This window comes from Bubalus bubalis, chromosome 14, assembly GCF_019923935.1.
Source record: "Bubalus bubalis isolate 160015118507 breed Murrah chromosome 14, NDDB_SH_1, whole genome shotgun sequence".
In the NCBI taxonomy this organism is placed as follows: domain Eukaryota; kingdom Metazoa; phylum Chordata; class Mammalia; order Artiodactyla; family Bovidae; genus Bubalus; species Bubalus bubalis.
Window position 1 is genome coordinate 24,251,089 of NC_059170.1, and position 20,360 is coordinate 24,271,448.

The following is a 20,360-nucleotide window of genomic DNA, read 5'->3' on the forward strand; positions in this document are numbered from 1 at the left end:
GTCTGGTTGGAACCTGATGTATTTTTTCATCCCTAAGAGGAGTGGCAGAGATCATTTCTGGTTTGACTGTAGCTGAGCAGTAAAGCTGTGTGCCAGGGGAATCCCTCGTAAGATTGCTTCGTCACCCCATGCCATGCACTCAGCAGCTCTCAGCTTCATAGGGTACCATCTCCCCTCATATAACAGCTGCTGGGAGATGTGTGAGGGATGGTTGATTGACAAATAAGAGGAATCTGCAGTTTGGGAATCCTGTCTTGTGTAAGACCACTTATTGAGAAACACAGTTCATATGGTTAAGTTGCATCAAAATTTTGAGAGTGGACATGAGATGATTGTGGGTAAAGACTTGGGCAGATCCTCCTTGGGAGGACTAGGCATTCAGTCAGATGCAGGCAGTGGAGGTGTGTGGTAGGTGCCCTGAGTGTTTTCTCCATGGAATTTCTCCATCTTTGGAAATATGATCGTGCACGTAGACATTCTCATCATTTTGTCTACTGGGCAGATCAGAGGTTGGGTTTCTGTCCTTGGGGAGCAGAAGAGACTGGCAGGACTTGTGTGCTTGTGGGATGTTTGCTAGAATCTTGGATGTTCACCGACAGTCCTTAGGTTTCAAGTTGAAGTGGCCTGGCACATCCTCCAGGAAGTGATATGTTTATAGTTGGCCTGAGTGGCTGGGCTTCAAAGGCAGTGTGGGAGCAAAAGGGTTTTCCATGTCGGATAAGGCTGTTGCTTCAACTCCAGACTCATAAGTCTTGATTCATAACTCTCTACCAAATGCTTAGCAATTCCTGATTTAATATTGGCATTAGATGTTATTAAGTAACTTAAATTCTGCCAACCTAATACTTTGCTCTTGGCAGCTTGTCCCTGGCCATTGAACATTCCCATTAAGTTGGATTTATCTGGTTGCTATCTCAGGATTACAATTGCTTTGCTTTAGAGCAGTGAAAAGAGGTCTCACATTGGCAGTTATTTCTCAATCGAGATGTGAGACCTTGGGTGTTAAGAGGAGATGAAGGGGGCAAAGGATTGAAGGAAAAGGGACTATTTGCTTATCAGCATCTCTGCTTGCTTTTGGACTAGACTCTGGCTTTGAGGAGCTGTGCTGAATTGCAGTGCAGACAATGTTCTGGAATCACCCCAAAGTCAACCCGGGATTGAGTGAGTCATAAAGCAGGGCTTATGCCTGGCTCAGCGCTCAGTTCTCCTTTTTCTTTGCTCCCGCTGAACACCAGCAGGACAGCCACTGGCTTCCTGGGTCCAGTGTGTGGTAACAGGTTTTACTTCCTAACACTCTGAGCTGATGCCATGGGGAGCAACTGAGCACCCTTACAAGGTCCCTACTGAAACCTTGGCTGCCTTGATTTCTCTCCTGCTCTCTGAGCATGTCCGACTCCCATGGCCTAACCTCAGGCCATCAGACATACAGACTCTTTTTTTTTAAGCCCTGTGTTGGTAAGAATTACGTTTCATTCTCCCTTTCCCCTTCACCCTGTGCTGTTGTTGCCTTCCTGGCTCCTTGACAGGTTGATTTGCTTTTTATGAAGACACATGATGCTGCTGAAGTCTTTGGCACTCCAGGAGAAGAATGAAGATGCTCCTTTTTTTCCTCATGGTTGCACTGAAAGAAAACCCATCGCTGTCCGAAGACACGCACGATCCAGAGTTCATTTTGGAGAGAGACTCAGCAGGTCTCTGCATCTACAGACTGGATATCTGTCCATCCAGGCACCTTGGAGATAGATGCCTGCCTGTCTCCCAGACACTTAGAGGTTCTCTGGAAGGTCAGATGGGGTGTTGTCAATAGCCCTTCATGGCTGTCTTCTCTCCATGTGCATACAATTTAAGTTGTGACTTAGGAAAGGGATGATTAGTCTGTTTCTCATTTGAAATGATTTCATAACAACCATCCTTTCCATTTTGGGGGCCTAGTGTCAGGGTGAGATCTGAGATCCTGTATTTGGATATTAAAAAACAAAACAAGATAAGGTCATGGATGGGTGAGGCAGAAACTCCTAATGCTCAGCAGTGGTGGGAATGCTGGTGGGGAACCCACTGCCTTTTTCCTGGGGTAAGTGTTGGTTACCAGCTGTTAGGAATTCCTGTATGGGTTGCTGTGATGCTGGAGGACTTCAGGGTTGATCCTTCTTGAAGGAGGATGGGCCTATATCTCAATAAACTCATCAGAAGTTAAAATTGCTTCAAGTCCAAAGTGTATTGTTGTACTTCAGCTATTTTTTTTTTTTTTTTGGCTGTGCCATGCAGCTTGAAGGATCTTATTTCCCTGACCAGGGACTGAACCTGGGCCCTGAAAGTGAACGTGCCAAGTCCTAACCCCTAAACTGCCAGGGAGTTTCCTATACCTCATTTGTTTAAAAAATAATTCACTTACCTTAAACCTCCTCAGAACACTTACATTAGCCTACAGTTGGGCAAAATCATCTAATACAAAACCTGTTTTATAGTAAGGGGTTGAATATATCATAATTGTTTTTCTTTTAAAAAAAAATTTTGGCCACGCCCTTTGGCATGTGGGATCTTTTTTATTTGCTGAATTCTTTCTTTTTGGCTGTGTTGTCTTCATTGCTGTGTACGGGCTTTCTCTAGTTGCAGTGAGTGGGGCCACTCCCTGCACTAAGTGCTTGGGCTTATTGTGGGGGCCTCTCCTGTTGCAGCTCTAGGTGCCCGGGCTTCAGTGGTTGTGGCGCACAGGCTTAGTTGCCTTGTGGCGTGTGGGATCTTCCTGGACCAGAGATTGAACCCATGTCCCCTGAGTTGGCAGGCAGATTCTTAACCACTGGACCACCAGGGAAATCTAGCATGTGGGACCTTAATTCCCCAACCTGGGATTGAACCCTCACTCCTTACATTGGAAAGTGGAGTCTTAGCAACTGGACTGCAGGGGAAGTCCTCATGCAGTTTGTTGACTACTCTACTGAAGGTGGAAACTAGAATGGTTTTGAGTGTATTGGTCACTGACCTTTGCTGCTGCCCAGCATCGCGAGAGGATCTCACTAGCCCAGGAAAAGGGCAACATTCTAATTTTGAAGTATGGTTTCTGCTGAATGCCAGTCACTTTTGTTCCAACCTTAAGTTGAAAAATTATGAGTTAAATCCTTGTAAGTCAGGGAGCATCTGTAGTGTCTCTCTCGTGTTTTCCTTTTCCCAGGGGTGTGTTGGGGTGGTGAAGTGGCAGTTTAATTTGCCTTCCTTTACCGCAGGTGGAAAAGACACTGATGCTGGGAAAGACTGAGGGCAAGAGGAGAAGGGGGTGACAGGATGAGATGGTTGGATGGCATCACCGACTCAATGAACATGAGTTTGAGCAAACTCCAGGAGACGGTAAAGACAGGGAAGCCTGGTGAGCTGCAGTCCATGGGGTCACAAACAGTTGGACACGACTTAGCCACTGAATAACAATAGCAGGTGGAGAACCCAGGAAACGGCTGTCCTGGGCTACAAAGGGAAGAACAGTCTGAGGTACTTTTAAGCATGTTTTCCAGGTGAGGGAGCTTTCTCTGATCCCTGGGTGGCTGTGACCCTCAGCCAGTGCCTCTTAGTTGCCTGTGCTGAGTGGGTGGTGAGACTTGTCTCCTTAATTGGAGATAGGAAAGGTTTGCTTTCAAAATTTCGATGCCATAGTGCACCTATGCGCTATTCTCGGGTGGCTTTTGCTCCCTGATGATCTGATCATTGTTGATTTACTTTCTCAGATCTCAGATACATCAGATTTCTCTTCCAGTTGACAGTTTTCATGTACTTCTCTGAAATCCATAGGCCACCAGGCTGGGAGGCTTGGTGACAATTGGAGTCACCAAAACCTGACCCCTTCTGGCTTTGCCAACCCAGGCTGGCATTATGTTCAAGGTCCATGGATGTAAGGCGTATCAAACCTCTGTCTTAGTAACATGGAACATAATCTGCAGAAACAAACCTGATCTCCTGACTTTTAAAAACTACACTGGAGTCTATAGTTTCATGGAATGCTCAAGTACTTTTGGTACCATCATAAACACTAGTTTTCTTGCCTCTTTTGGATAACATCTTGATGTGGGAGATGGATGAGAAAAAAGTGTGAAGACTGAGAAGAGTTGAAAGGCCTAGTTCCAGGAATGTGTTCAAGGAAGAGCTTTGGTAAGAATGTTTACAAGGTCAAGTCTCAGGCTTGTGGGATTTTAGTTGCTTGACAGGGGATTGAACCTGGGCTTTCAGAGCCCTTGGCAGTGAGAACGCAGAGTCCCAACCTCTGGACCATGAAGGGATTCCCTTGTTCTCTTTTATCATGATGCACGGAGTGTTCTTTGTGGCTTCCCAACATTTTCCAAGGGAAGATCTTGATCTTAAGAAATGGTCCCAAAAGAGAGAGTCTGAGAGGTGGTGGTTTGAAGAGGGTGTCTTGGCACCTGGCCCTTGCTGAGATTAGAAGGCCTTTGGGACTTCACAGATGTTAGGAGTTGAATTGTACTCCCTAGAAGTGGGGTATGTCCAAGCCATAACCCCTGTACCTTGGTTTCAACCTTATTTGGAAATAGGGGTGTTGTGAGTAAATAAGATGAGGTCCTGCTGGAGTCCAGTGGGCCTTAATCGTCATGACTTGTATCCTTACTAAGAGAAGAGAGGCACAGACACGAGCGGAGATGGCCACGTGAGGTCGGAGGCAGAGGTGGAGGGTGGCTGGCCACCTCCCGAAGCTGGAAGAGGTGCGAAGGCTTCTCCTCCAAGGATTTCAGACAGAGCATGTTCCTGTGGACACCCCGACTTTGGATGTTTAGCCTCTGATGAGAGCAGAGCCGGTCATTATTTTCGTCCCAGTCCTCCCGTTCCCCTCCCCCACCTCTCCTCCGTGTCCCCTTGGAGGTGGAGGTGGTGATGGCCCAGAGTGGGGACTCTGTTTCACTTGCCCCAGCAGTTCCTTTTTGAGGAACCAGGAGGGAATCATGTTTTGGCCTGAGGACTTGAAGAGGGGGTGTGATTTTTTCCCCAGATTTGACGATGTCTGGAGACATTTTTGGTTGTCACGAGTAGGGGGAGGGAAAATTGCTGTTGGGATCCTAGTGGGTCGATGCTAAACACACAGGACACACACAGGAGCACAGGACAGCTCCCCCCACAAAGAATCCCCTGGGGTGTCAGCCATCCAGAGGCAGAGAAATGCTGCTGTAAATGAAACCTGGATGCGTTACTCAAAGTGATCACAGAATTTGCTTCCTCAAGCTGGATTACCGTCTCATTTTCTACCTGATGTGAGTCTAAAATTTTTAAAAAACAAATAGGCTTTACTTTCATAATGTTTACATAAATGAATAAATATTATGTGAAAAATAAATATTTAAATGGGTAAGTAAAGAAAGCCTGTGCTAAGATCTCAAGAGAGACCTGCACCCTTGTGCAACTATTTCTTAACTTTGTTTTTTGCTGTTGAAAATTTTTCTTAGAAAAGGGTTTTTACCTGTTTCCTAACTTTGGAATCAGTGCAGTTTCTCACTGTAAGCAATTTCCTGGAGAACAGGCGAGGAAGGGTAGGAAGCTGCCCCCCCACCCCCGTGCATTCCCTCTGTTTCTTTTTCTCTTTGGCCGGGAATTCTGATTTTCTTCAAGCAGAGATTTTGATGCATTGCTAACATCCATGCATATTCGTTTAACCACAAGACAGGAAAAATTCAGTGGTGTCAGGCACCAACTGTTTAAGAAGATCTTTAGAAAGAATTTTCTCAACTGTTCCCTTTTAATTGTTGTTTTCTCTATCCATTGTTGCTAACTACTTTTAGCTGATGACAGAATGAATTAAAGTGTCACAAACAATTTCCTTTTTATTGTTGACAAAAGTAATACACGTCACACTCTTGTACACACTTAGAATATCTTTGGGAGTACAGATGAGCGCCCAGGAAGTGGTTGTCCTGTGCAGGGATCTGGGAGGCTGACACCAGGGCTGGGGGGTCGAGGGTGGCTGGCAGACGATCTTCCACTCTCTGTCATGTTGTCCAGTATAAATGTTTTAACTTGAATGTGGTCAAAACAGGGCTTCCCTCATAGCTCAGTGGGTGAAGAATCTGCCTGCAATGCAGGAGACCCAGGTTTGATTCCTGGGTTGGGAAGATCCCCTGGAGAAGGAAATGGCAATCCACTCCAGTATTCTTGCCTGGAGAATCCCATGGACAGAGGAGCCTGGCAGGCTGCAGTCCATGGGGTCACAAGAGTCAGACATGACCACCATACATCTCGGTGGACCCAGCAAAACCACATTTTGAATGTGATCAAAACCAGCAAAACCTGGTATCAAATCTAACAAACAAAAACTTTAGGTTTAGTAAAACACACAGACAAAAAAAAAAAATCTAGGGAAATCCCTGGCAGCTGAGTGGTTAGGACTCCACACTTTTCACTGCCAAGGTGCGGGTTCAATCCCTGGTCAGGAAACTAAGATCCTGAAAGCTGTGTAGCGTGGTCAGAAGGAAAAAGAAAAAGAAAGAAAATGCAGAAAAACCAATTTAAAAAAAATGTGACGCTTACTATAACACAACCTATAGAAAACACATATGCACCATGTTATTTAATTCCCTAATAATCCCGCATGCATGCATGCTAAGTTGCTCAGTCATATCCAAATCTTTGTGACCCTATGGACTGTAACCCACCAGGCTCTGTCCATGGGATTCTCCAGGCAAGAATACTGGAGTAGGTTGCCATTTCCTCCTCCAGGGGATCTTCCCAACCCAGTGATTGAGCTCTTTAATGTCTCCTGCCATTCTGTACCCCTAGCACCACCTGGGAAACCCACCTAATAATCCTATTTTAGCCCATCTTGCAGATGAGGCACCAGAGGCTCAGAAAAAGGTGAGCGAGATGCTGAAGCTTTCGTAACTTCCAGAGCAGGCTTGGCTGCCTCCAGGGGTGCTGCTTCTGACCCAGTGCTGTCCTGGCCCCACATGGTAGGATACTACCTTATCCAGCATGTAGTATGTGCCAACCCCTGTTTTAGACCTTTTTCATATTAAACTAGTTTACTCTTCCCAACAACCATAGGATGTAGGCATTACAGCCCCATTTTACAGATGGAGAAGCAGGCTCCAAGTGGTGAGTTGCCTGGGCAAGGTCCCTTCCTCGATGGATGGGCAGCTCCAACTCCAGCATCTATCTTAGGAAGCAGCAGCCTGTCCTTCAGATTTGCTGGTCAAGGGAAGTTTCCTGGGAGGGACTATGCTTTGGATTCTGAACCTTAAAGGAAGGGGCCAGACATAGAAGATAGAACTTCCTGGCAAGATTACATGAGGGCAATGGGTAGCTTTTTATATTATTATCAGTGTAAAGTGGGGTCCCCAGGAGGAAATGCAATGGTACACAGAGATGAGGGTGTTTCCCCTCCCATCCCCATCTCCCCAGCTGGAGACCAGTCTCATTACCAATTAGGTGTGTGTAAGGAGCTATTTTAGGCACATACACACAATGACATGTATTTCTTTTTTAACCCAAATGGTGGCATTTTGTACACACAGTCTGGCACCTCACTCTTCTCACTTGGTTTATCACCTTGATGGCTCCTCACTGGTTCATATAGAGCCGCCTTGTTTTGCAGGATGTTGTTTTGTGCGTGATGCACAGATAATTCATCCTGTTCTGATGAGGTTTAGAAAGTTTCCAGTCTTCTGTGGTTATAAACAAGGTGGCGGGGAGCATACCTGTTCGCCAGCCGTTTCATAGGGGTCTTTATTGGTAGGTTCTTGGATGCAGAGTTTCATCCCTGCAGTCTGCAGTGTAGAGTCTACATGAACGGGCCTGCTGGGGGTGATGAAGTGGGGCCAAGGGCTGCTTTATGTGGAGCGTTCAGGAACTCTCACCAAGGAGGTGATATTTCAGCTGAAGGATCGGGAGGAATCATGTAAAACTCCCAGGATTGGGCCTCAGCAAAATTTACTGAGATGGCGGAAGATTCAATATATCCGCTTGTGCAAGTAAGACCCAGAGAATCAATCACAGGGAATAAAAACCCATGGAAGTTGCCACTGGCTTTTTTTTTGGCTGGAACTCTACACAGTAAATCCTAAAGGAAATCAGCCCTGAATATTCATTGGAAGGACTAATGTTGAAGCTGAAGCTCCAGTAGTTTGGCCACCTGATGTGAAAAGCTGACTTGTTGGAAAAGACCCTGATGCTGGGATAGATGGAATTCAAAAGGACAAGGGGACACAGATGATGAGATGGTTAGATAGCATCACTGACTCAATGGACATGAATTTGAGCAAACTCCGGGAGATAATGGAGGACAGGGGAGCCTGGTGTGCTGAAGTGCATGGGGTTGCAAAGAGTCAGACATGACTTAGCAACTGAACACCACCAACAAATAGACACTAAAGCGGGGCCCTGGGACTTCCCTGGCAATCCAGTGGTTAAGACTCCCAACACAGGGACTTGGATTTGATCCCTGGTCAGGAAAGTTCCCCCAAGCTGCAGACAAAAAAAAAAAAAAAGAAGACAGAGCCCTGAGGTGGCTGGTCTCGGGGCTCAAGATAAGTTCCAAACTAGCTCTGAAGACTGATACTTCCAGATGCCCTGTCACACCAGGACCAGGAAGCAGAGAAATGAGCATGCTGTGTGGTGCTGGCCTTGTCTAACTCAGAATTAAAAATTCCTCAAGCTTACAGTGTCTGTCCAGGAGGTGAGGGTGGGGTTGAGCCTATGGGTGGGGCTCATCCGAACTTTATTGACTGTCAACAGTGGAAGGAAACTTAGAGGTCCCTGGCTAAGCCATTGATTTGGAAAAACAAAATTTGTTTAAATGGTAAATTCCTTATGTCCTTCAAGTGGTTATTTAAAAGAATTACAGGTAATTAATTCAGGAATTGTTCAGTTTATCATGATAATAACAGGTATTGTTTGTTTATCATGTATTATGCACTGGGATCCAGGCCAAATGTTTTACATTCACTATTTCATTTCAGTTTTCCTTTTTTTTTGCTTAAGGATATTTCTTGCAGATCTTTACCAGCTGATACACACAGAAGTGCCTCACTCTTTTGTGTAGATGTATAGGTGATGGACAGGGAGGCCTGGCGTGCTGCGATTCATGGGGTCGCAAAGAGTCGGACATGACTGAGTGACTGAACTAACTAACTATAGGATTCCATTGCATGGATGAACCATTTATTCCATTGTATGGATGGGCCAGAGCTAGGCATCTTTTCAAATGATTAGGTGAATGAAACTATATGTGACAGTTTGTTCTTCCATGACATTATTGTTTTTAGCATTTACTGTGTGTTTGTGTCTGTGAGGAATCTGAGAGGAGTAACTTCATCAGGGAGGTGATTTGAGACATCAGAGGAGGGGCTGCAGTTTCAGACCCACCTTCTTCGAGATGGGTTTTTGTGTTATTTAAAGAGAAAATTACACAAAGGCCCCAAAACAGTATTTTGAAGCAGGCACCCAACATATAATGTCACCTGCTATCTTTTCTTATATATTGCCTGCTACCACGCAGAAGCCTGAGCTGTATGGGGTCCTTCATAAACACCAGTACCATCTTCCTTGAAAAACCGCTTCTGTGGTCCAAATCTCCCTTTTGGAGATTAACTGTCCTCTTTAAGGAACCGAAGGCTCTGGTAAATCCTGCAGTGAAGAAACTTTTGTTTAACCCATTGTTACCTGAACTTGAAGACATCATTTTAATCCCTCCTCCACCCCTCAACCGTCAACATCTCAGGGGCCCAGAGCCCGACAACCTGAGAAACGCTGGCTATGGTTGACACATCAGTGATCAGAAAAAAAAGATTATAAAAGATTGGTGTCAACTGTTCAGTGAGTGATGTCTCTCTCGTCTTATTCATGATCTCTGGGGAAGCTCCCAACCGCCCACTTTCATGCCTTTTTTCCATCCTGTGAGGCACCAGGGTATAGTATGCAAATTAAATAGCACCCAGGATGCAACTTAAGTAGCACCCCACCCAAAGAGCTCCCTCCCATGAAAAATGGGGCCTAACCTGGTTCTTTCATGAGAACATTTTACCCTGGGGCTGCCCAGGGTTTAACTTCTGGAGTTACAGTATGTTATTTGCTCAGTTTCTAACTCTTTGTGACCCCATGAACTGTAGCCCGATAGTCTCTGTCCATGGAATTCTCCAAGCAAGAATACTATGGTGGGTTGCCTTGCCCTCCTTCAGGGGATCTTGTTGACCCAGGGATTGAACCTGGATCTCCTGCATTGCAGGGAGATTCTTTACTGTCTGAGCCACCTGGGAAGCTCACAGTGTAAAAGTGAATGGCTTTAAAAACCTCTTTACCATCTGAGCCACCTGGGAAGCCCAAGATTCCCCTGGAGAAGGGGCATGGCAATCCACTCCAGTATTCTTGCCTGGAGAATCCCATGAGCAGAGGAGCCTGGAGGGCTACAGTCCATGGGGCTGCAAAGAGTCGGACACGACTGAGTGACTAACACTTTCACGTAAAAATCTCAATGCAAGTAGAAACTTCTCAGATGATAGAAATATTTTAAAACTGGATAGAGGCAATGAAGATGCAAACTCCAAAAGCTTATGAAAGTCACAGCACTGTGTACACACAGTGGGTGACTTCTGTGGTATGTAAGTTACAACATTTATAAAGTTGCTTTTTAAAAAGAAGGCAAAAAGAGAAAGACCCAACAGTCTCGACTCACGAGTCTGCAGAAGGAGTCTTGTTTCCTCTGCAAACAACATGGGTTTCCGCAGGACTGAGTGTGCGCCCCGCCGTAGGTGGGCTGGAGGGGTCTATCTGGATTCTCTCCTGTAAATGCATGAATTCACAGTTTAGGTGGTGGGAGCCTCTGCCCACGTAGAGCTGACCAGATCAAATGTCCACCCCCAAGGGCATCATCACCATGCAGCCAGAAGCACTTGGGCCAGCTGCTTGCTTTGTGATTTGTGGTTGACTTTGCTGGGTGGTGGTTTCTGAGGAAGCACAATTACATTGATTGAGGCTTTCAGGAAATGGTCCCTGAAGAGAGGTAAGAAGACCTTAATTATGGGCCTGGCTGCCAATTAGAGTGAGATCCAGAGTTTATGAATCCAAGAATGTCTCACCAGACTTCTGCTGCTCTGTGGCTTTTAGCTCCAGAACACTCACATGGGAAGGTGGATTCTGAAACTTATGATAGAGGCTCCCTACTGAGTCTACAGTTTCTTTTGAAATAATTTAGCTGCTTTTCCAGGAGCTTCCCTGGTGGCTCAGACGGTCTGCCTGCAATCCAGGAGACAAGGGTCCCATCCCTGGATTGGAAAGATTCCCCTGGAGAAGGGAATGGCAACCCACTCCAGTATTCTTGCCTGGAGAATCCCATGGACAGGAGGAGCCTGGTGGGCTATAGTCTGCGGGGGTCACAAAGAGTTGGACACGACTGAGCAACCAACACTTTCACTTTCAGCTGCTTTTCCTTTAAGATTTTCTGACTGTAATGTAGGAAAGAGAGTTTCCAGTTTATGATCTCTCTCTTTTCTTTTGGTCACACAGCATGTGGGATCCTAATTCCCTGACCAAATCCATATCCTCTGCATTGGAAGCTCAGAGTTTTCACCACTGGATGGCCAGGAAAGCCTCCAGTTTATAATCTTGAAGGGACTCAAATTCCTCTCTTTTTTTCTCATGAACGCTCTTAAGTTTCTAGAGTACCTACTATGTGCCAGCCCCAACGTGAGCAAAGGGATGCACCCTGGGAGCCAGACAGGCTGTTTCTCATCTCTATGGAGTGTCTAACCCAGCGAGAGTGTGTAGTCCATACCAGCCTCTGCCCTCCCACTGTCCTTTGCTGTGTGACCTGTGACAAGGGGTGACCCCTGCCCCACTTGTGACAAAGTGCTCACAGACTGTCCTCCTGATCCTGAAGTTTTGAAATCACTTTTTGGTAAGTCTCTATGGACCCCGCTTTATCATTTCTTCACTTATAAGGTATTTACTGAGTACCTACTATGTGCCAATTCATTTATGGCATATGGTGATGAATCAAATAGACCTGGTCTCTGCCACGGAGATGATGATCTTGCAGTGATGCTCATCACCTGTGCCCTTTGCCCCCATGGGACCCTCCCAGTGGCCCCCTTTCAGAGATGAGCACCATCTGTGCCCATTTTGCAGATGTGATCATCAAACAGCAGATGGGAGCTGGGGTCTAGCCTCCTGTCCCTTCCGCCTGGATGATGACCTACTATAAGACCCTGAACCTCCACAGCTGAGGCAGAGGGTAAGCTATGTAGACCCCACCCTTCAACCCCCAAGCTCAGAAAAGCTGAAGAATCCTCCTGCCTTTCAAGATCATTTCCATAAGAAATGAAAATCTCTTCTCAACTGGCCCTGCCTAGTGATTTACAATTCCCCAAACAGGGTGGTCCCACCTAATCTTGGCATCCTAGGTCCTGATCCTCTCAGCCCTCTACCCCCATACCCACCCCACCTCAGTCCCTATTTATTTCTATGGACTTTCCATCCTCACAAAACAGAGGAATTTTATTTTTTTAATAAAAAATAATTAATAAAACTTTTAAAATTCTTTTAAAAGGTTAAGAAAAATTATGATAATGTCTTGAAGTGTACATTGAACAAATACTTTTTTTTTTAGACAAACAAATGCAATGTAAGGTATTTGTATCATTCAAAAAATAATTGAAAGAAGTGAAAGTGTTAGTTGCTCAGTCATGCCTGACTCTTTGTGACCCCATGGACTGTAGCCTGGCAGGCTCCTCTGTCCACGGGATTTTCTAGGCAAGAATACTAGAGTGGGTTGTTATTCCCTTCTCAAGGGGATCTTCCTGACCCAGGAATCAAACCTGAGTCTCGCACATTGCAGGCAGATAGTTTACTGTCTGAGCCACCAACCCCCAAAATAATTCAGTTCAGTTCAGTTCAGTCACTCAGTCATGTCCAACTCTTTGCAACCCCATGAATCGTAGCATGCCAGGCCTCCCTGTCCATTGCCAACTCCCGGAATTCACCCAAACTCATGTGCATCAAGTTGGTGATGCCATCCAGCCATCTCATCCTCTGTCGTCCCCTTCTCCTCCTGCCCCCAATCCCTCCCAGCATCAGAGTCTTTTCCAATGAGTCAACTCTTCGCATGAGGTGGCCAAAGCACTGGAGTTTCAGCTTTAGCATCAGTCCTTCCAAAGAACCATTCTGTTGTTCCTTTAAAATGGACTGGTTGGATCTCCTTGCAGTCCAAGGGACTCTCAAGAGTCTTCTCCAACACCACAGTTCAAAAGCATCAATTCTTTGGCGCTCGGCTTTCTTCACAGTCCAACTCTCACATCCATACATGACCACAGGAAAAACCATAGCCTTGACTAGACAGACCTTTGTTGGCAAAGTAATGTCTCTGCTTTTGAATATGCTATCTAGGTTGGTCATAACTTTCCTTCCAAGGAGTAAGCGTCTTTTAATTTCATGGCTGCAATCACCATCTGCAGTGATTTTGGAGTCCCCCCAAAATAAAGTCTGACACTGTTTCCACTGTTTCCCCATCTATTTCCCATGAAGTGATGGGACTAGATGCCATGATCTTAGTTTTCCAAATGTTGAGCTTTAAGCCAACTTTTTCACTCTCCTCTTTCACTTTTCATCAAGAGGCTTTTTAGTTCCTCTTCACTTTCTGCCATAAGGGTGGTGTCATCTGCATATCTGAGCCACCAGGGAAGTCCAAAATAATTAGAAATTGACTAAAAACAGCAGAGCTGTTAAGAGAAGGGGTCTAGTGCCAAGATCAGCCTGGACTCAATACCTACTTCTGCCACATCATAGCTGTGTGACTTTGGTAAGTATTGCACTGCCAACCTCAGTTTCCTTGTTGGTCCCATGGAGAGTTGTCGAAGATTCCCATGGCAATGCAAGTTCAGTGCTGTGTGTGGTGCCCACCCCCAAAGGGGTTCTGTCTGTGGGTTTTGTTTATTTTAAAATATTTATGTATTATTTATTTATTTTTGACAGTATCAGGTCTTAGTTGCGGCATGCGGGCTCTTTCATTGCAGTGTGTGAGCTTCTCTCTAGTAATGGCACACAGATTTGGTTGCCCCGCAGCACGTGGCATCCTAGTTCCCCAACCAGGGATCAAACCCATGTCCTCTGAATTGGAAAGCGGATTCTTAACCACTGGACCACCAGGGCAGTCCTCCTGGGTTTTATTTGAGGCAGCCCCACACAGGACCCAGGGTGGAGCTGAGGATGGCGGTTCCTGTGTATATACCTTGCTGTCAGTAGAGATGCTCACACTTGGAGAGGTCCAGACCTAGGGCTGGAGGCTGATGGGGAAAGTGCAACTTCACGGGGTGGGGGTGGAGGGGTGTCTGCTCTGCCCTCCTCCTTGGAGAAGCCTTCTTGGAAAGTGCAGTTGGCCAGTTATGCCTTTGCACCGGCTGAATTGAGACACCTGCAACACACTTCATAACAGAATAGGTTGCACGCTCATCTTGGTGATGGGACAGTGATGACAAGGGGTCAGAGGCCACATTTTTATCTATCTTTGTCCCCCTTCAGTTCAGTCCGGTGTCCAACAGGCAGAGTGATTGGACAGCAATGCTGGGGTCAGACTGCCTGGGTTTGAGTTTCAGCTTCTCCACTTACCAGCTGTGTGCTCCTGGGAAAGTTGTTTAACCCCTCTGTGCCTCTATTTTCTCATAGGGGATAAAAGTAATAGTGGGCCTCAAATGAGAGGATGACTTTGAGGAGTAATGAAGGTCATGCATCTACCTTTCACCATGTCTGGCAGTAGGAATTTGTTTCCCTCATGGACCCATTCAGCACATACTCATTCCCTGCCATTTACACACCAGATGTTCTTCTAAATAATGGGGAGGTCAACAGAGAACATCAACAACTCAACGGACATGAGTTTGAACAAACTTTGGGAGATAGTGAAGGACAGGGAAGCCTGGTGTGCTGCAGTTGATGGGGTTGTGAAGAGTCAGACACGACTTAGTGACTAAACAACAACGACAACAGAGAGCAGATAGTCAAAGATCCCTGCCCACCTGGAACATCTATTCTAGCTGGGGTGCCAGTGGTAGGGACTAGGTTGGATAATGGGCAGGGCTTCATCAGGCAGCCCCTTGCAGCCCAAAGTATGGGATTAGAGTTAATTCTGAGAGCAATGGGAAGCTTCTGGAGGGTTATGTTTCCAAACCACTACTCTTAGGCAGAGAAGGGATAAGAAGGGGTTGGGAGACCAGAGAGGAAGCCCTTCGGTGGTTCCATGAACAAGGATGGGGCTAGGGGTGGTGGTGGGTGAGTTGAAAGGCAACCCCCTGCCAAAAGAAATGTCCATGTCCTAATAACCTGTTATTTGTGATTGTGACCTTATTTGGAAAAAGTCTTTGCAGATGTAATTAAGTTGGCGATCTCAAGATGAGATCATGCGGGATAACCAGATGGGCCCTAAGTCCAATAACAAGTGTCCTTTGTAAGGGACAGAAGAGAAGACAGACTCATGAAGAGGCGGAGGTCCTGTGACCGTGGGGATGGAGACTGGGTGAGGCAGCTGCAAGCCAAGAACACCTGGATCCACCAGAAGCTGGAGGCAGGAAGGAGGGTCCCTCCCCTAGACCCAGAGGGAGTGGAGCCCTGCCGACACCTTGATCTCAGACTTCTGGTCTTCGAAATGAATGTCATACTATGCTGCCCACATTATGTTAATTTCCTGGGCAGCCCCAGGAAACTGATAGGGTGTCAGGGTTGTAGGAGTAACAGGATAGCAGTTATGTTGCCTCCAAGTACTTGCTCAAAAGGCGAAAGGACATAACTTGACAGTGGAGATGCCTGGGCAATACCACCTTGACCAAGTGACCAAAGTTAACCTCGCCCACAATGTCACTGACCCTTTTGAGTCAGGCCCCCAAGGAGAGTCCTCCTGTCCGCTGTTGTTGAAGCTAATAGAATGAGATCGTGTTCAATTCAGAAGTGTAAGTGTTAGTCACTCAGTTGTGTCTGACTCTTTGCCACCCCATGGACTGTAGTTCACCAAGCTCTTCTGTCCATGGGATACTCCAGGCAAGAATACTGGAATGGGTTGCCATTTCCTTCTCCAGGCAATCTTCCTGACCCAGGGATGGAACCTGGGTCTCTCGCGGGCAGATTCTTTACCGTCTGAATCACCGGGGAAGCCCTAAAGGAACACTTTATTCGATCAAGGAACGGAGGGTCTTGAACTCATGGTCTCGAGCGCGGGCTCTCCTGGATAGGCTATGGGCGGGGCTGCTTCACCATTTTGACAACTGGGAGGGGCGGGGGCGGGGTCTCTGCACACGGCCCGCCTCCATCCCGAATTGAGTGTCTGTGAGCGGCGTCTGTGCACACCTCCCGCAGAGCTGCGTGGTCAGCGCAGGCGCAGCTGTATCCTTCAAGGAACTCTGGTCCGAAGGCGGGATGCATAAGCCTCTGAATATGGTACCCTGTGGGCCACTGACCGCAGAAAGAAACAAAGATGTTAGACTTTATTTTATTATCAGATTCTGATTCTATTTCCTGGGACTTGTTACTGGGCTTTGCTGGTTCCCCCTGGGGCTGCTCCCTCTGCGGACTCAGTGGGAACCCGCGTCTTTACCGTCATCTTCACCCTGTGCAGCGAGTCATGCCAATCACTGACGTCTAGGGCCCAAGGTCAGGCCCAGGACAGAACCCAACTTTCACTGTCAATGAATGAGGCGCGGAGAGGAGTAACCCTAAGCTTGTAGTGCACAGGCTGCCTTGTGTTGCTTTAAGGAACCCTTCCTAATTACCCTGCAGATGCGCCAGAAGTGATGGAAATAGGCCCAGAGCATGGCAACCTGTCTCCAGGCTCACAGGGCCAAGGGGAGGCTGAGCTGGGTGCCTACCCTGTCGGGATCGACCTAAAACCTGTGCTCCTTGGTCTCAAACCTATGCTGGGCTCTTTGGAAGGAGGAATTCTCCAGGAACTTTTTCTTCTGGAAGCTGCATTAGGGCTGTTGGGACAGGAAGGTGTTCTGTGCAGCTGGGGGTGAATCTGCTGGAGATTTCCCTTTGGAAACTGGAGGTGAGGGATCCCTGCTGGTCCAGTGGGTAAGACTCTGCACTCCCAGTGCAGGGGGCCTGGGTTTGATCCCTCATTGGGAAACTAGATCCTGCATGCTGCAACTGAAGATCCTGCACGCTACAACTAAGACTGGCACAGCCAAGTAAATAAATAAATAAAGATAAATATTAAAAAAATAAAAAGAAACTGGAAGTGGAGCTGCAGGGGAAGATCCAATGATTAGATGATGTAATAACAAGTAATAATAAATTTAAACACTGTGGCAATAATAAAAAGAGCTCCCCTTCAAGTCCTAGGATGCTTACAGGATGCTGGGAACTCTGCCAAGTAGTTTTGGTACATTATCTTTTGTGTTTCTATTATCTTAATCATTTCAGTCTTCCTTTCAGCATTTAAACTACATCCAACTCCTACCAAAAGTGATGTTTCCCTGCAAGAGAGAAGAGCACTGCAAGTCACCTATAGCTGCTCTCTTCATATTAATAATAATATTCACAGGATGGGAGGCCAAAGAATTGATGCTTTTGAACTGTGGTGTTGGAGAAGACTCTTTAGAGTTCCTTGAACTGTAAGGAGATCAAACCAGTCAATCCTAAAGGAAATCAGTCCTGAATATTCATTGAAAGGACTGATGTTTAAGCTGAAGCTCCAATAGTTTGGCCACCTGATGTGAAGAACTGACTCATTAGAAAAGACCCTGATGCTGGGAGAAGATTGAAGGCAGGAGGAGAAGGGGGAGACAGAGGATGAGATGGTTGGATGGCATCACTGACTTGATGGACATGAGTTTGAGCAGGCTCCGGGAGTTGGTGATGGACAGGGGAGCCTGGGGTGCTGCAGTCTATGGGGTCACAAAGAGTCGGACACAACTGAGCGACTGAACCAAACTGATGGAATGCTAGCTTATGTGTGCTAGTACTACACACACACACACAAACACACACACACGTGTGCGAGTGTGTGTATATATATATATATATATATATGACATGCCTGGTGAGCTGCTGTCTGTGGGGTCACACAGAGTCAGACATGACTGAAGCGACTTAGCAGCAGCAGCAGCAGCATACATATATATGTACATGTGTGGTGTACTCATGCTCAGTCATGTCTGACTCTTTGCGAACCCATGGACTGTAGCCTGCCAGGCTTCTCTGTCTTTGAAATTTTCCAGGCAAAAATATTGGAGTGAGTGGTTATGCCCTCCTCCAGGGGCTCTTCCCAATCCAGGGATTGAACCTGCAACTCTTGTGCCTCCTGCGTTGGCAGGTGGTTTCTTTACCACTAATGCTACCTGGGAAACCCTATATATATGTGTGTGTATATATATATGCACACACATATGTATGTAGTCATATATATACAATATATAAATAAATATAAGTACAGTCATATAAATACAGTCATATGTATACAATCATATATATGACAGGTATATATATGTATATACAGTTATAATATAGTCATATAAACACTATAAAATATATAGGCATATATACAATCATATATGTGTGACATATATATAGTGTATATATATATAAACATTCATGTATATATATATATATATATAGAGAGAGAGAGAGAGTGTGTGTGTGTGTGTGTTAGTTGCTCAGTTGTGTCCAACTCTTCATGAGCTCAGGGACTATAGTCCACCAGGCTTCTCTGTCCATGTAATTCTCCAGGCAAGAATACTGGAGTCAGTAGCCATTCCCTCCAGGGGATTTCCTGACCCAGGGATCGAATCTGGGTCTCCCACATTGCAGGCAGGTTCTTTACCATCTGAGTCACCAGGAAAGCCCCATATATATACATTCATATGTATATAATATGAATTTGTATATATATACATGAATATGAATATGTATATAATAGACTTCCTGCCTCTGAATCATGGGCCACATGGAGGAGGGGATATTGCCACGGGAAGGGATGGATGGTAGTGATCACATTGGCTTCATTTTGGCTCACTGTGCAGAAGGCATAGAGATAAGCTTTCTGTACACATTTTCTTTTCTTTCTTTTTTTCTTTTTAAGGCTGTGCTGTGCAGCTTCCAGGATTCTTAGTTCCCCAACCAGGGATCAAACCCATGCCCCACTGCACTGGGAGTGTAGAGGCTCAACCACTGGACCCCCCAGGAAGTCCCCACAGTTTCATATTTAATGTCCCCCACACCTGAACACTTAGGAGACAGAATTCTCACCCTGCACTAGGTTGGAAGCTCCGGGCACAGAGGAGTTTCCTGGACAGTTCACTGCTGTGTCTAGAACAGACCCCAGCGTGTCGTGGGTGCCCAGCACATGCTTGGAGGAATGAATTACACTGCATAAGTATTTGTCAAATGGAGCCGTGTTTCCACCCCCAAGTACACACAGCCAGGAAGAGGAGGAAGGAGAGTGTGGTGTCTGGATCCGTTTACACTCACCATGGAGCCTGCTCCCTTCTTCCCACATGGGGCAGGTAGGGGAGCAGCTGGTGGGAGCTGGGATGGAGCCCCTCAAGACTGGGGCAGTGGTGCAGTGGGGTGCTAACACTCGGGGTTATGCCAGCACTTTCAGCCCCTGGCTTTGAATTCCCAGGACATGCAGAGACCTAGGCCTGGAGGAAGCATGGGTGCTAGGAGAGGACCTTGGCCTCAGAAGGGTCATTCATTTGCAGAGTCTAGCTCCTCGTGAAGCTGTGGGCACCGTGAGCCTCTGGGTCCAGAGATGAGTCATAATACATTTCCACCTCTAAGGGGTTTGTTAATTGGAGAGAGGTGGACACCACACTGGATTATGTTTAAAAAATTTCCAGATTATGAAAAGAAGTTAGTGAAGTACAAAGTTTCCAACAGAACAGAAGAGAAAGTTTTGCTGCAAAGTAAGTTTTATTGTCCTCCCTGACCCTCATCCCTCTCCCTGGGGGCTTTTGTTACCAGGACTTCCCTGGTGGCTCAGATGGTAAAAGCGTCTGCCTATAATGCAGGGGACCCGGGTTCGATCCCTGGGTCAGGAAGATCCCCTGAAGAAGGAAATGGCAACCCACTCCAGTACTCTTGCCTGGAAAATCCCATGGATGGAGGAGCCTGGTAGGCTTCAGTCCACAGGGTCGAAAAGAGTTGGACACGACTGAGTGACTTCACTTTTTTTCTTTCTTTCTAATGCTTTCCATCCAGAAAGTCTGTGTCCATGTGTGTGGTATGGACCCCTTGCACCCTTTATACTTTGTACTTTACACACTCTTGTGCACTTTGTCTTCTTTCCATAAAGTAATAGCATGTATAGTCCTATGGCATCATTTTCATGGCTGCATACTATTCCACTGTGTACATGTAACATAATGTACTGAATATTTAACACTGGTGTGGTTATATTTCCT

General features: G+C 46.3%; 1 non-coding gene across 1 annotated transcript; it reads left to right on the plus strand.

Annotated features, from left to right (window-relative positions):
* Positions 1-19,924: 19,924 nt before the first annotated feature.
* On the plus strand, positions 19,925-19,998 carry TRNAY-AUA. The gene has a single exon. It is a non-coding gene; the product is annotated as a tRNA-Tyr (tRNA).
* The last annotated feature ends 362 nt before the right edge of the window (positions 19,999-20,360 follow it).